This window comes from Capsicum annuum, chromosome 9 (assembly GCF_002878395.1).
Source record: "Capsicum annuum cultivar UCD-10X-F1 chromosome 9, UCD10Xv1.1, whole genome shotgun sequence".
Classification (NCBI taxonomy): domain Eukaryota; kingdom Viridiplantae; phylum Streptophyta; class Magnoliopsida; order Solanales; family Solanaceae; genus Capsicum; species Capsicum annuum.
In genome coordinates, this window is record NC_061119.1 from 196,152,728 (window position 1) to 196,167,982 (window position 15,255).

The following is a 15,255-nucleotide window of genomic DNA, read 5'->3' on the forward strand; positions in this document are numbered from 1 at the left end:
GCGGCTGAGTGTACCCATATGGTTCATTTATTTGCAAAGTAGGCCCCGGGGCATAATACTGACTATCTGGAACCTTCAGTGCTGGCTCACTGGAAGACCTAGGAAGCCTCATTGTGGGACGCACAGCATATAGGGGAGTTTCATGTGGTGGGGGAGCCACGAATACCTGTGTGATCGGTGGCGCTGGCTGAACAGCTGGTCTTGATTGGGGAGCTGCCAAGGGCACACCAGAATTGCCAGGGTAATAATGTCGCAGAGTGAATCTGGGCGCGTGCTCAGGTGACTCAGTAGGAGCAGAGAATTGCGCCTGAGAGAGCGGTGGGCAATTAGAGATATTCCCAAGACCTTCAGGGAGCGGGGGAGGAGGCATTCCGCTGGCTCATGCCCTGTGTAAATCTATCAATTGTTGCCTGAGCCTTACTACCTCGTCATTGTGTTCATAACTTTCTTTCCTGTGATCCTGATCCGGGTCAATGAGCGAATTTTCAATCTCCCTGTTAGCCATGGCGAGCTTTGCTTTGGATCTAGTGAAGTATGGGTGACTAGCCAGAGTGCTGCAAACCTACCACTGTTATCTGAAAGAACATGCTCATCAAAGAAGACATCCGTTAGGATTAGGGCACACAACAAGCATGGAAATCACATTGGTAAAATTGCCCTAAATTCATGTTCATTTCTACCAGCTTTCGAGGGTACCGAGGTCATTTTAACATCATCCCGATTTTATCTACCCTTATTTTTATCTACACCTATTATTATTATTATTATTATTATTATTATTATTACTATTATTATTATTATTATTATTATTTTCTCTTTTTTTTCTCTTCTTTTTTTTTCGTATCAATCTCTGTTCTTTTTCTCACGTTATCTACCTTTATTTTATCATTCTTTATGGCTTTTGTTTTTCCTTAAAGGAGGAAAAATAATGAAAAACAACGAAACAAAATGATTAGATCGAACCCAAAAGTAGATTGCCTACGTATCATGTTATACATGAATCAGATCTTGCGTAGTTCGGAAGTCGTGCCAAAATGGCCAATTGAACTCTTTTCTTTTCTTTTTTTCTTGTTGAAACTTTAAGAAGAAAAGAAAACAACAAATTGTCAAAAGAACTGACGAAAATCTTTTTTGTATTTTTAGGCTTAACATCCTTATACAAAATGAAGATTATGATTCACAAAGAAAAATCTTTTGGGGTTTTTGATTTTGAATTTCATAGGAAATGAAACTTGAAACTATTAAAGAAAAATCTTTTTGTAGTTTTCTTTTAGAGATGTATATGAAACACCTACTCTAAGTGAAGAGTGAAGAAAATCTTTTTGAATTTTCAGATTTCTGTACAAAATGAAATCTATGATTACCGAAAAATATTTTTGGATTTTTTATTTTGAATTTCATGCGAAAAATGAAACCTGAACCTATTAAAGGGAAATATTTTTTTTGTTGTTTTCTTTTAAAGATGTACATGAAACACCTACTCTAAATGAAGAGTGAAGAAAATCTTTTTGGATTTTTGAAATAACCCAAAAATGAAACCTACGCCTATTCAGGAAAATCTTTTTTTTTTCAAGATATGTATGAAACACCTACTCTAAATAAAGAGTGAAGAAAATCATTTGTTTTTTGAAATTTTTTAAATAAGATCCCCGAACCAACAATAGGCTGCCTAAGTATCTCACATCCCGAAAGAGGAGAATCAGGGGTGCGTAGTTCGTCCAGATTGGACAATTAACGATTAACTAATAAATTGACCCTAACTTTAGCGACACTACCAAAAACAAACGAAAAAGAAAAACTTTTGGATTTTCAGCTAGACCCCGACACCACCAATTATGAAGAAAAATCTTTCTAGTATTTTTGTTTTTGACAAATAAGTAGAAATGGCAAACAAAACCCTCTTTTTTCATTTCATTTTTTTTTTTTGAATTTTTTTTTTTATTGAAGTTACGGTAATGTAAAACGTAAAAAAAAAAAAATCTTTTTGAGTTTTTGGATCGTGAAGAACAAAAGCCATAAAGAACTCTAAAATAAACTACGACACTCCTTTTGATTCATTCTTTTCGACTCACTTTTCTATTTTTTCTTTTTCGTTTTTGCCTACGCACCTTACTCCTAACAATTTATTTTTATTTTTTTTTCAAAAATCAATCCGTCAAATGACCACGTTACCCTTAAAAATGCAGCAGTTAGCACGTAGGGATGCTTTAAAGGGGAGTCTCCTACAAAGGGCCATGTGGGTTCCGCTAGGTCTCCGTATGATGCACATAAGCATGACCTAAAGACTGACCTACGTTGTGGTTCACTATCAAGGCTATTCGGGGGAGCGTATGGTCGATACCTACTCCAAAACACCGACGGCTCCCCCCTAAAATAAGGGTGACTCAACTAGAGGTTGTGTACAACACGTGTACTACGGACTTGTTGCAGAAAGAAGGCCGAGGGGTGGACTCATGATGACAGATATAAAGCGGTAACACATAGGATAAATACTATAAACAAAGAGCACGAAAACTCACAAAAGTGAAAATAACATCAACAATAATCACAAACGATGCTTATACACTCGTAATGCCAAACAAAGCCGATACGACTCAAAAATAAGCTCGAATTCTCATACTGTCCCCAGCAGGATCGCCAGATCTGTCACTCCCCTTTCTACGTACTCCAAAAAAAGATATGGTTATTTTAAGTTCGAAAGGGTTTTAATTATTAAAGTGACAAAAGATGAAAATTTGTTTCGAAAAAGGATTATTTACATTTTTTATTCAGAGTCGCCACTTGGCATAATCTGGTGTGCCAAGTCACCATTGGAAAATCCTTTTCAAACCATTTGACTCTTTAAACTGATTTGCGAACAGAGACTCCGGCTAAGGAATTCTGTTGACCGAGGGGTAGGTGTTAGGCACCCCTCGATCCCGTGGTTCAACCACGGTCGCTTGGTAGAGTGTTTCGACTATTTTGGCATTACGAAATGTATAAACAACGCAAAAGCACGCAAAATCATCAAACAATAAACAAAACAAAACAATCCAAAAAAATGTAAAGTCCAGTCCAATTATACAGTCCGAAAAATAGAAAAATACGAAAATATAAATCCTAGTCTAAACTAAATCTACACTAAGCTCCAATGCCTTACCCGATTCCGCGGGTCTTCATCAAGATCATCTTCCAAGTACAAGGTACTTCGGGGCATTCCCCGGATAAATCAATACAATTCCTTCGGGGCATTCCCCGGCCAAATGAGTACAATTTAAACTTTTCGTGCAATAAAGTAGAAAGTACCATTCATGCACATATTCAAACACCCCCTAAATTTGCCTACCCGGCCCACGTTTGCCTACGCTTTTGCCGGTCTTATCATGATACTACTGCATTTCAACCATATTTATATTTAAACCAAATTAAACCAAAAGTCTTTAATCAATCCAAATTCACCATTTTATCAAATTCTCAATTCCGCCCCAATTTTCATTTTAATACTAAATTTTCACAATTCACCATTTCTATTTCAACGACCCATAATCACTTTTCAACGAAATTAAACAACGAGTCAATATCAAAATGACAACCTATCACCAATCCAGACAACATGCATTCATCACCAAACAAGTATCGAACAACACCTGAAGCTTAATCCAAACACCAAAGCATAGTAAACAATAAAATAGAAAAGGAAAAGAGTAGTAGAATTGGACCTTTCGACAATCTGATCTTTGTTGATAATAAGAAAACCCGAACTTGAAATTTCGAATAGAACCTAAACAACTTTTTGGATCGAACTCGGATAGAAAAACAGCACCCGAAACTGTCACAATAATTTGACTAAGACCAAACAGCATCCAAATTTCTAGAACCAGTGTGTAAACCAACAAACCCTGAAAAGCGTAATAACCGAACAAGTCAGCCCGTATGCAATTTCAATGAAAGAAAATCGATGTACCCAAACCTGATTTCGAAAATGACACTAAACAGACGAACCTAAAGCCTCAATCGACCTGATAAATGACCGAATCCGGTGTAATCTGAGTTCCGGTGAACTCAAACGAGGTAGCAAACAACAATACCAAAATAGATTCTGGCGAACCACACTATTTTCGGCCAGATTCAACTACAAACTAACGAGAATGACAAGAAGATTGGGGTTTTGGGTTTAGACTGAGCAAACAATGAACTTAACCCGATTCCGGCATAGGTTCGTTGGAATATCTCGAGAAAACAGATGGATCTTACTCAAACTCTCTTCATTTTTTTTTTATTTACTCTCACTATGTGTATGTACGTATCCCTTTTTTGTGTGTCTGTGAACCCAAAAGAAGAAGAAGAAGAAAAGAATGGTGTATATTGTTCTTCAAGGTCCAAAATGGAAGAACCCCCTTATTTCTGTGTATAATGTTGCGTGTTATATGCGTCTGAGAGAGTATGTGTGTGTCGTGTAAATGGTGAGGGTGAGTGTCGATCGAAAGAAAGGAAGAAGATGAGTGTGTATTCTGTATATTAATGGAGTGGTTCCTTTTTTGGAGAAGAAAGGAAAAAAAATTGAGATGTGCTCTGTGTCTATCCCCGTATTCCAGTGAAGACAAAAAATATATAGGGGATCGGGTGGGGTTACGTGGGTGGGTATTGGGGTAGGGTAGGTGGGGTAGGGTATGGGGGCATGGAGTAGTGATGTGTTGTCCAAAATTGGTAGGAGGAGTGGTTAATTTTGTTACAAAAGAATAATTGGGGATTAGGTTTGTTAGTGGGTTTGTTATTTTTGTATTTTTATGGGATATAATCATACGGGTGAGGGTACGTGGTAAGACAGGGATAAAAATGTGTAACTTGGGTCTTTGGGAAGGACAAAATTAGGTGTCTACATCCTCCTTTCAACCAGTTTCCCTAGCACACATCTTCTGTCATATTTCCCTGTCTACCAGGTCACTTCACATTTCTTCACGCTTTAGCCCTAATCATGAATCAAGAATCAGCTACCTATTATTAACACACACATCTTCCCCCTTTTGACATTATTAGAAAATTAATAACAGCAAACCAAGTAAAGCAAAGTGCACACTAGGTTAAATCATGGCCACTGGGGCAACACTAACACGTATGAACAAAGCCAAAACAAGGAAGAGGGGTCCTCTAAAGAAGTTACCAGTTAACAAGGTTATGAGTGCATCTACAGTATGAATCCCCTAAGAACCTGATTCCCTTATTCCTTCGGAGATCGGTCTAGTATGAATACTTGATTCTTCATCTAGTCCCTCAGAAAGTTTGTCAAAATCATCAGAACAAAGCATAGTATCGTAGTAACTATGCATCATCACATGCCTTTGACAACACTGGCGCGTAGAAATCTGGGATGATAAAATGATAGAGATGTACATATGCATATTCCATACCTTTTGCACATGAGTATCTCATGTGAGTTCTTGACCATCAATTTGTTTAGAACTTTGTCCATTTTTTGTTTCTCTAAGGAGCCTATTCCTGACCCTTCCATGACTGGTAGGAACTGGTTGTAGATAGGAGTAAAGTGGAGACTTAGACATGTACAATTAGGTTAGAACTAAGTGAAATATATATTCACGCTTCATAATACAAACCTCCTGATACTTCGTGTCATGTATTCGGGGCTTTTCACCAGGCAACTTTTTGTCAAATTTTTTGCCACTAGCTGTTGCATGTGCTTCCATTCCAGTTATGTTCCCTAGTTCATCCTTGCTAATTTTCCTTCGTGCAGCTTGTGTTCCTGTTATAGAAAGTGTTGTGGCAGCAAGCTGAACGTGACTGTAAAGCAAGAAATGGAATGTGAGGCACATGTTTTTAACTGTCGTGCCAACAAGTGGCCAACGAATGTATGCAAACAGAACATGGACATCAGCAAACCAGCCCAAAAGGAAACTCGTAAACATAATTGGACAACCATTGTTTTGATTCATTCGCTAATGCTACGAATTCACTAAGATTTGCTAGAAGTGATAGGAAAAGATCAGATAACTAGACATACTTTTTGAAGAAATACTTCTACAACTACATATCATAATTAAAGAAGCTCTTTCAACAAGGTTTTTGTTTTTCTCCACCATTGACTATGCAATCTTGTTGTAAGAGATGATAGTTTCATGTACAGGCATAAAACTCTGACACCAAGGAAAGCTCTGTGACTTACAAGTCACAAAGAATCCTCTCCTTCCACGGTGATGATGAACTTAGACACTGTTGTGTCTAACATCATTTGAGAAAACATTAGACAAATTGCAAAACCGCAAATATGTCAGGGATTTGTAAGCACTTCGAATAAGTGCAAGAGGTTTTCTTTCGGGGAGTAAAAAGTTTTAACCACCGCTTATCAAGAACAATGAAATTAATGAAAAGGTATGCAAATGTGAAGGCAGAATTTAGCAACTGATAACTTTCTTCAATGAAATTTGCTAATAAATGAAATAATTCAACAGCTAGTCTAAACTGGATCTTTAAATAAATGGATTTGATACATGGATAAAAAAAAACTAATAAATCGCTCATATGACTGGAAATAATAAAGAACAAGGTTTTGGCAGAAAAACAATGAGAAGTTTAAAAGAACAAGACCTTGGAAAGGCACCAGCTTTTGCAGCTTCCTTCAAGTTACTATATCGGTTTTTCTCTTTTTTTTTCTACTCTCTTCTTCTTATTTTCTTGTCTCTTGGCAAAAGGATCTTGACCAAGCTCTGAAAAAACTAGTAGGGAGAATACATTTTCCAGAACAATATCAAAATGCTAATGAAGATATGTTCTTTCCTTCATTGATAAAGTTAAGTTGCTTTTGTTATTTCCTTCTATGGGTACGCAGAATCTGTATATGCAGAACAACTTCAACTAAAATTCAAGTATAAACAAGAACACAATGAAGTATATCAAATACCCTCAACACAAGATCAAAATGACCTTTTCAAGAGGTGTATTTTATTCTTTCAGAAAGTAGATGAAACAGAAATGAATAAGGCCAAGTCGTCCGAACTCACGGACTTTCCTTAAGGAATAATTCCCCTCACTGTACTCGAAGTTATGGAATCTTCCTCCCAGGATAAAATGGCCTTCAATCCGACTATAGCGGTACCTCAAATAGACGGATTCTTCGAACGCACAGAACGTTTTGATTGATCACACAGAATATTTGTAAAGAAAAGAAGAGATTTTTTATTCTGAAAATTTCATCTCAAAACCTGTAAAGGAAAGCAGGTTTATATAGCCTAACAGATGCCTCTTCGAAAAGGTGGCATTGGTTCACTTAAATGGTGTGATGTTTCTGAAAATGCATGTCTGCAGTATTTTTGCTAAAGCAGTATACTATTTCACCAAACAGTGCACCTGTTCAAAACAGTGCATCACTTCATTGAAGAATTGCATCTGTTCAGTCGAAACAGAAAAGTATATCAGTTCAGTGCATGCATCAGTTCGGTCGAAAAGAAACAGTGCATCAGTTCAGTCGAAACAGCGCATCAGTTCTGTCGAAACATTGCATCTATTACTGTTGCTGCATGCATATAAATGGAGTATTGATCAGATTTCGTCAAATAAAGTTTGTCCAAAAAGATAGATCTCATCGATCGAACATTTGACAAACCCAAATCCAAATCTGAAGCCGAAGCCGAGCGAGCGACGACGAAGACGACGGCATGAGGCATCTCTTATTTCTTACCTCACTTATCATGTGGAGTAAGTATTCATCATTACAAACGCTCCAAAGTTCCCTTCTTCCACCAATGTGGGAGAATTAGTGAACTTTCCAATTTTGGGAGTACACTTTCCAAATTAGTGTCTCCTTTTCTCCACCATTTTTTCTCCATTTTCCATTCACACTTCTATGAACCCAACAATCCCCCACATGAATAGGGAAGGGCTATTTTTCGTAAAATTTTACGGACAAGTATGTGATCATCAAGCAAAGACTGATTGCATCTAGATAAATGGGTTTCCCTTTGAACTTTCCGTAGTGAACATGCATCGGATGCACTCGGTCAATCGGTAGATTTGATATCTTTGAACCGTCGAGCTTTAATGTACACCTAGATAACATATGTCACACAACCAGCCTTTTAACGTTTATGGTTCTTACGGTTTTGTTTTATTCAGCCATGAACATGTCCCGATTTTCATGAGAGCTAAGAGAATAGGCCTTTACTAACATTCTCCTTGAAGCGGCTTCCACTTCTCCATAACATAGGTGATTTCTAAATGTTCAATCCTGTAGATTAAACTATTTGGTCAAATCTGCCAAATTTAGATAACCATTAAAAGACTTTTCACCTAAAGTCTTATCCTTGTTTACTAAACATTATCTACATTATGAGAATGGGTTGGGTATTTGACAATGTTGAACCTGTTAGACACAACTTTATTTGATCTCCTTAAACCTAGCTCTTGGGATCTCCAGTTTTCTAGGTAGAGTTACCGCCATGCTAACTTGTCCTATACCTTAAACCCATTCCCTTGGATGTCCTTTCTACTCTTTCTCTAGATAGGCCTTTTGTAAGTGGATCCGACACATTATCCTTTGACTTTACATAGTCTAAAATGATAATTCCACTAGATAGAAGTTCTCTAACGATATTATGTCTTCATCTTATATGACGAGATTTACCGTTATACATCATGCTCCTTGCCCTACCTATTACCGCTTGGCTATCACAGTGTATGCATACTGGTGCCACTAGCTTGGGCCAATACGGAATATCTTCCAAGAAATTCCAGAGCCATTCTGCTTCTTCACCGGCTTTATCTAATGCGATAAATTTAGATTCCATTGTAGAGCGAGCGATACATGTCTGTTTGGATGATTTCTAAGAAACTACTACTCCACCAATAGTAAATACATATCCACTTGTGGATTTTACTTCGTTCGATCCGATGATCCAATTTGCATCACTATATCCTTCAAGTACCACAGGATATTTATTATAATGTAAAGCATAGTTTTGAGTGTATTTAAGATACCCCAAAACTCTTTTCATTGCCATCCAATGAGTTTTGTTGGGATTACTCATGTACCGACTCAATATACTGATAGCGAATGCTATGCCCGGTCGTTTACAGTTAATTATATACATTAAACATCCCAATCCTCTTGCGTACTCCATTTGCAAGTCACTTTCACCTTTATTCTTTCGAAGTGCAAAGCTCATATCCAATGGAGTCTTGGCAATACCGAATTCCATATACTTGAACTTGTCAAGTACCTTTTCAATATGATGAGACTGGGACAATGCCAACCCTTGTGGAGTTAGATGGATTCTTATACCTAAGATTACATCTGCAACTCCAAGGTCTTTCATATCAAACTTAATCTCGAGCATTCGTTTTGTTTCATTTATGTTAGAAATGTCTCTACTGATGATCAACATATCATCCACATATAAACATACAATGACTTGGTGATTTGGAGTGTCTTTAATATAAACACATTTATCACATTTATTTATTTTGAATTCGTTTGCCAACATGGTTTGGTCAAACTTCGCATGCCATTGTTTAGGTGCTTTCTTTAGTCCATACAATGACTTAATAAGTATACACACCTTATTCTCCTTCCCTGGAACCACAAAACCCTTAGGTTGTTCCATGTAAATTTCTTCCTCTAATTCTCCATTTAGGAAAGTGGTTTTCACATCCATTTGATGGATTTCAAGATCATATACCGCAGCCAAGGCAATTAACATTCGAATCGATGTTATCCTTGTTACTGGCGAGTATTTATCGAAGTAATCAAGTCCTTTTTTTTGTTTGAAGTCTTTTACCACAAGTCTTGCCTTGTATTTGTCAATAGTACCATCCATTTTCATCTTCCTTTTGAAGATCCATTTAGAACCTAAAGGTTTATTTCTGGGAGGAAGGTCAACCAATTCCCATGTATGGTTGCTTAAGATTGAATCTATCTCACTATTGACTGCCTCTTTCCAAAAGGATGAATCCGAAGATACCATCGCTTCCTTAAATGTTTGAGGCTCATTTTCAAAAAAAAATATCACAAAATCCGATCCAAATGAAGTAGACGTTCTTTGACGTATACTACGTCTTGGATTTTCTTTATTATATTCATTCTCAATTGGTTCATCATGAGGTCGTTTAGATCCTCCACTAGACTGTTCAAGACTAAGTTTATACGGGTAAATGTTTTCAAAGAATTCAACATTATCTGATTCAATTACCTTATTTTCATTAATTTCTGGATACGGATTCATTACTACTTTTAGCATATCCTATGAACATGCAGTCCACCATTTTAGGTCCTATCTTAACCCTTTTAGGTATAGGAACTTGAACCTTCGCTAAACACCCCCACACTTTAAAATATTTTAAGTTGGGTTTTCTTTTTTTCCATTTTTCGTAAGGAATTGATTATGTCTTACTATGGGGAACTTTGTTGAGTATACGATTGGTCAAAAGGATAGATTGATTATGTCTTAGTATGGGGAACTTTGTTGAGTATACGATTGTTCGTAAGGATAGCCCCCTCCCCTCATAAATTTTACGATAAACCAGAACTTATAAGTAAGGCATTCATCATTTTCTTCAAAGTTCAATTTTTCCTTTCCGTAATTTCATTAGATTGAGGTGAATGTGGGGTCGTAGTTTGATGGATAATTCTATTCTCTACACATATTTGCACAAAGGGAGATTCATATCCTCCACCCCTATCACCTCTTATCATTTTGATCTTTTTGTCTAACTGATTTTCAACTTTAGTTTTATATTGCCTAAATGCATATATTGCTTCGTCCTTACTATTTAGCAAGTAGACATAACAATATCTTGTGCAATCATCAATAAAAGTTATGAAATACTTTTTCCCACCACGTGATGGTGTTGACTTCATATCACAAATGTCAGTGTGTATTAAGTCTAAGGAATTGGAATTCCTTTCAACGGACTTATAAGGATGCTTTGCATACTTCGATTCCACACATATTTGACACTTTGATTTATTGCACTCAAAGTTTGGCAAAAGTTCCAAGTTAATCAGTTTTCGTAACATTTTGTAATTAACATGGCCTAAACGTTCATGCCATAAATCATAAGACTCAAGCAAATAAGAAGAATTCAAACTTTTATTTATTTCAACAGTCATTACATTCATCTTATAAAGGCCTTCGATCAGATAGCCTTTTCCTACATACATTTCTCCTTTGCTAATTACAATTTTTTTAGAAACAGTTACACATTTGAATCCGTTCTTATCTAGGAGTGAAACAAAAATGAAGTTCCTATGTAACTCTGGAACATATAATACATTGTTCAGTGTCAAGACCTTGTCGGAAGTCATCTTTAAGCAAATTTTTCCTGTTCCCTCCACCTTAGCAGTAGCGGAGTTAGCCATGTACATCATTTCTTTTGCTTGAGCCGGAGCAAATAAAGAAAATAGCTCCTTATTGGCACATACATGGCAGGTGGCACCTGAATCCATCCACCATTCGCGAGGATTCCCCGTCAAGTTGCATTCTGAGAACATAGCACACAGATCATCGCATTCTTTATTGGATTCAATCATATTTGCTTGATCCTTCTTCTTGCCTTTCATTGGGGCACGACAATCTGTGGACTTGTGGCCAATCTTGCCACATTTGAAGCATTTTTCCTTAAACTTTTTCTTGGGTTGATTGTTTTCTTGTTCAGCTTTATTCCTTTTCTTGGAATTGTTTTGGTCATCTTCTACAATATGTGCTCCATTAATTGTAGAATTCCCATTTGACCTTCTTTTGGTAGCTTTATTATCCTCTTCAATATGAAGTCGGACGATAAGATCTTCAACAGTCATCTCCGTGCGTTTATTCTTTAAGTAGTTTTTGAAGTCTTTCCACAAAGGTGGTAGCTTCTCAACTATCGCTACTACTTGAAAAGCATCATTCACAATTAAACCTATAAAATAGTTTATGTGAGTATTAAGAACATTTCTAATTTGTTCAACTAAGGTATTTTTCAAAGATATACCTTCTACTAGGAGATCATGTATGATGACTTGCAACTCCTGTACTTGAGAGACAACAGATTTGCTATTTATCATTTTGAAGTCCAGGAACCGTGCAACAAGGAATTTCTTAATTCCCGCATCCTCCATCTTATATTTTCATTCAAGTGCCCCCCACAGTTCCTTTGATGTCGTGGTTCCACTATAAACATTGTAGAGGTCATCTTGGAGACCACTCAGAATATAATTCCTACAAAGGAAGTCCAAATATTTCCAAGTTTCTACAATAATGAAGCGGTCTTTATCCGAGGTTCCCTAGGGCACCTCAGGAGCGTCTTCGCTAGTGAACCATTGCAGACATAAAGTGGTGAGGTAAAGAACATCTTTTGCTGCCACGACTTGAAGTCAATGCCCGAAAATTTTTTGGGCTTCTCCGCCGGTGCCATTATTGGCGGAGCATTTGTGCGACTTGATGTGTCAATATTAGTTATCCCTACAGACGTTGTCGCATCCATCATTTGAATTTCGTTAGTCATCTTTCCTGTCAACAGAAGACAGAAAAATTTAGTATTTTTAGACTACTACTTATAAAGTTAAATAACTTTTCAACTTTTCTTCTTATTTCTAATTAACGATGAAGTTTTTATAACTTCAAATCATCAACCGAGTGAACTTTAACTTGTGATGAAGATTTTATGTCTTCTAATCACTAGTTAAATTTAAGCGGAGTAGAAAGCTTAAAACTTTAATCTCCAAAAACAAGTTATACAGATTCTATAAACTTATTCCTTCCTTGTGGAATAATTTCACTCACTGTACCCGAGGTTATGGAATCTTCCTCCCGGGATAAAATGGTCTTCCTATTTTCGCTATAGCGGTACCTTAAATAGGCAGATTCTTCGAACGCACAGAACATTTTGATTTATCACATAGAATATTTGTAAAGAAAAGAAGAGAGTTTTTATTCTGAAAATTTTATCTCAAAACCTGTGAAGGAAAGCAGGTTTATATAACCTAGCAGATGCCTCCTCGAAAAGGTGGCATTGGTTTACTCAAATGGTGTGATGTTTCTGAAAATGCATGTTTGTAGTATTTTTGCTGAAGCGGTATACCATTTCACCAAATAGTGCACCTGTTCGAAACAGTGCATCACTTCATTGAAGAATTGCATCTGTTCAGTCGAAATAGAAACAATATATCAGTTCAGTGCATGCATCAGTTCAGTCGAAAAGAAATAGTGTATCAATTCAGAAACAGCGCATCAGTTCAGTCAAAATATCAGTTCTGTCGAAACATTGCATCTGTTAGTATTACTGCATGCATATAAATGGAGTATTGATCAGATTTCATCAAATAAAGTTTGTCCAAAAAGATAGATCTTATCCAAATTTGAAGCCGAAGCCAAGCGAGCGACGACGACGACGGCGTGAGGCATCTCTTATTTCTTGCCTCACTTATCATGTGGAGTAAGTATTTATCATTATAAACACTCCAAAGTTTCCTTCTCCCACCAATGTGGGAGAATTAGTGAACTTTCTAATTTTGGGAGTACACTTTTCAAATTGGTGTCTCCTCTTCTCCACCATTTTTCTCCATTTTTCATTCACACTTCTATGAACCCAACAGCTTTCCCTATGGTTGTCATCATGATTCATGAGGACTTCATTGACACAAGAAATTAAATTTGAAATCAGTATCCATTGAGAATCAAAATACTAAACTTCGACTTAAAGACATGCATTTATTTTAGGATATCCTTGCAGTTGAGGGCATGAGACCTAAAAGAAAATTGAGCATTGCAAAGTCGAGAATATAATGGAAATTTTCTTGTTTACCATCAGTTGTCTTTGCTTCAATGATACATACATTTTTTCATCATTTATGCGATCAGACCCATGTCTGCATTTCCATGTACAATGATGGCATGAACGACTCTCATACCCTGACCTTGATATATTTCTGCTTTTGTCTCTATTCCTTGTGTTTCGCGTTTTATCTCTCCCTCGGTCTGTAAATAGAACATCTTCATGTAAGGATGAGTTTTGAGATTTTATCCTTACTTATTCATTCAAAATACCATTCTTGACAAATTCATAGTCACCTTGTCACCAAGAGTTTGTTAAACAAACACAAAGAGTTTCCTAAGAATCTAGTAGAGTATTAAGAAGTTTTTATTTCATCATCGAAATTAACACTCATTTTCGACAGCTGATCAAGAAAACCTTGAAAATCATTTATATAATCAAGAATAGGACTGCTCTCTTTATATTTCAATGTCATCAATTGCTTTACCAGGAACAATTTGTTATTGTCTATTTTTGAAACATAAAGTGTCCAATGTTTCCCATAATGTTTTAGCATATGTGTCATTCACTATATGATTGCGAACGGGCTAAGTAATCAAATAGCCTTTTTAAAAACTTTGTTTTTCATTTAGACAAAGTCTTGAAAAATTTATCAAATACCCACTAAATACGATGTCATCATCTCTTCTTTCTAAGTTAACAAATCTAGCACATAAGTTTTTAATAATACACTTTAACCCCCTCCTTTATCCATAATTATATTGAAAATATCTTTCCAAAAATAATTTTAAAAAAATTCAAAAACTGAAAATAGAAAATCCCATTTTCCTCCAAAAATCTCCATCTCAGGCACGATTTCAACGATTTTTTCGGACGATCAGCTCAAAATTAGTCCACAAACATCATAATCTTGTCCATTGCATCCATTGTTACCCCACTTTTTTTATTATCTGTTAAACACGCTTTCCACCATTGTTATAAAGCTGCCAAATTACTCAAATTATGCAAATCTCTATAGAATATACATTACAGTAGCTCAAGTGACTCCAACTTCGTTACTCTACTCTATAAACCCGATGATCGTTGATTAGAAATATTTTTTTCACTTTTACTTTGTACGAATATCTACCCAGTCATTGACTATTCATAAAACAGACATATATCACTAGCAGAATCGAGGATCGACTCTAGTGTACTTCTAGAATGTGTATTGCAGAGGTTGTTCTTGTTTCTGGTGATTTCATAGGAGAATGGAAGGAGACTCCCAAACGTTTGGAATTGAAAAACTTTTATTAAGGTGACATTACCCATTACGGTTCATTTCTTTTACTCAGAAGAATGAGTACCCATCACCACTACGACGTTCTTCTCTTCCGCAATGACCTTGATCGCCTGTTCTGGTGGCTGGGTTAGATTCACATTTATATTGAATGTGAACTGCGCCGGATCGATCGTTTTATACGAGCAATTCTGGATAGGCTCGGTTTGAAAGCCAGCGACTATATCACCCCCCACCAT

The 15,255-nt window shown here is 36.5% G+C and overlaps 1 pseudogene; it reads right to left on the reverse strand.

Moving 5' to 3' along the window:
• LOC107841217 overlaps positions 1-15,255 on the reverse strand; it is a 45,252-nt pseudogene extending 29,997 nt beyond the window's left edge.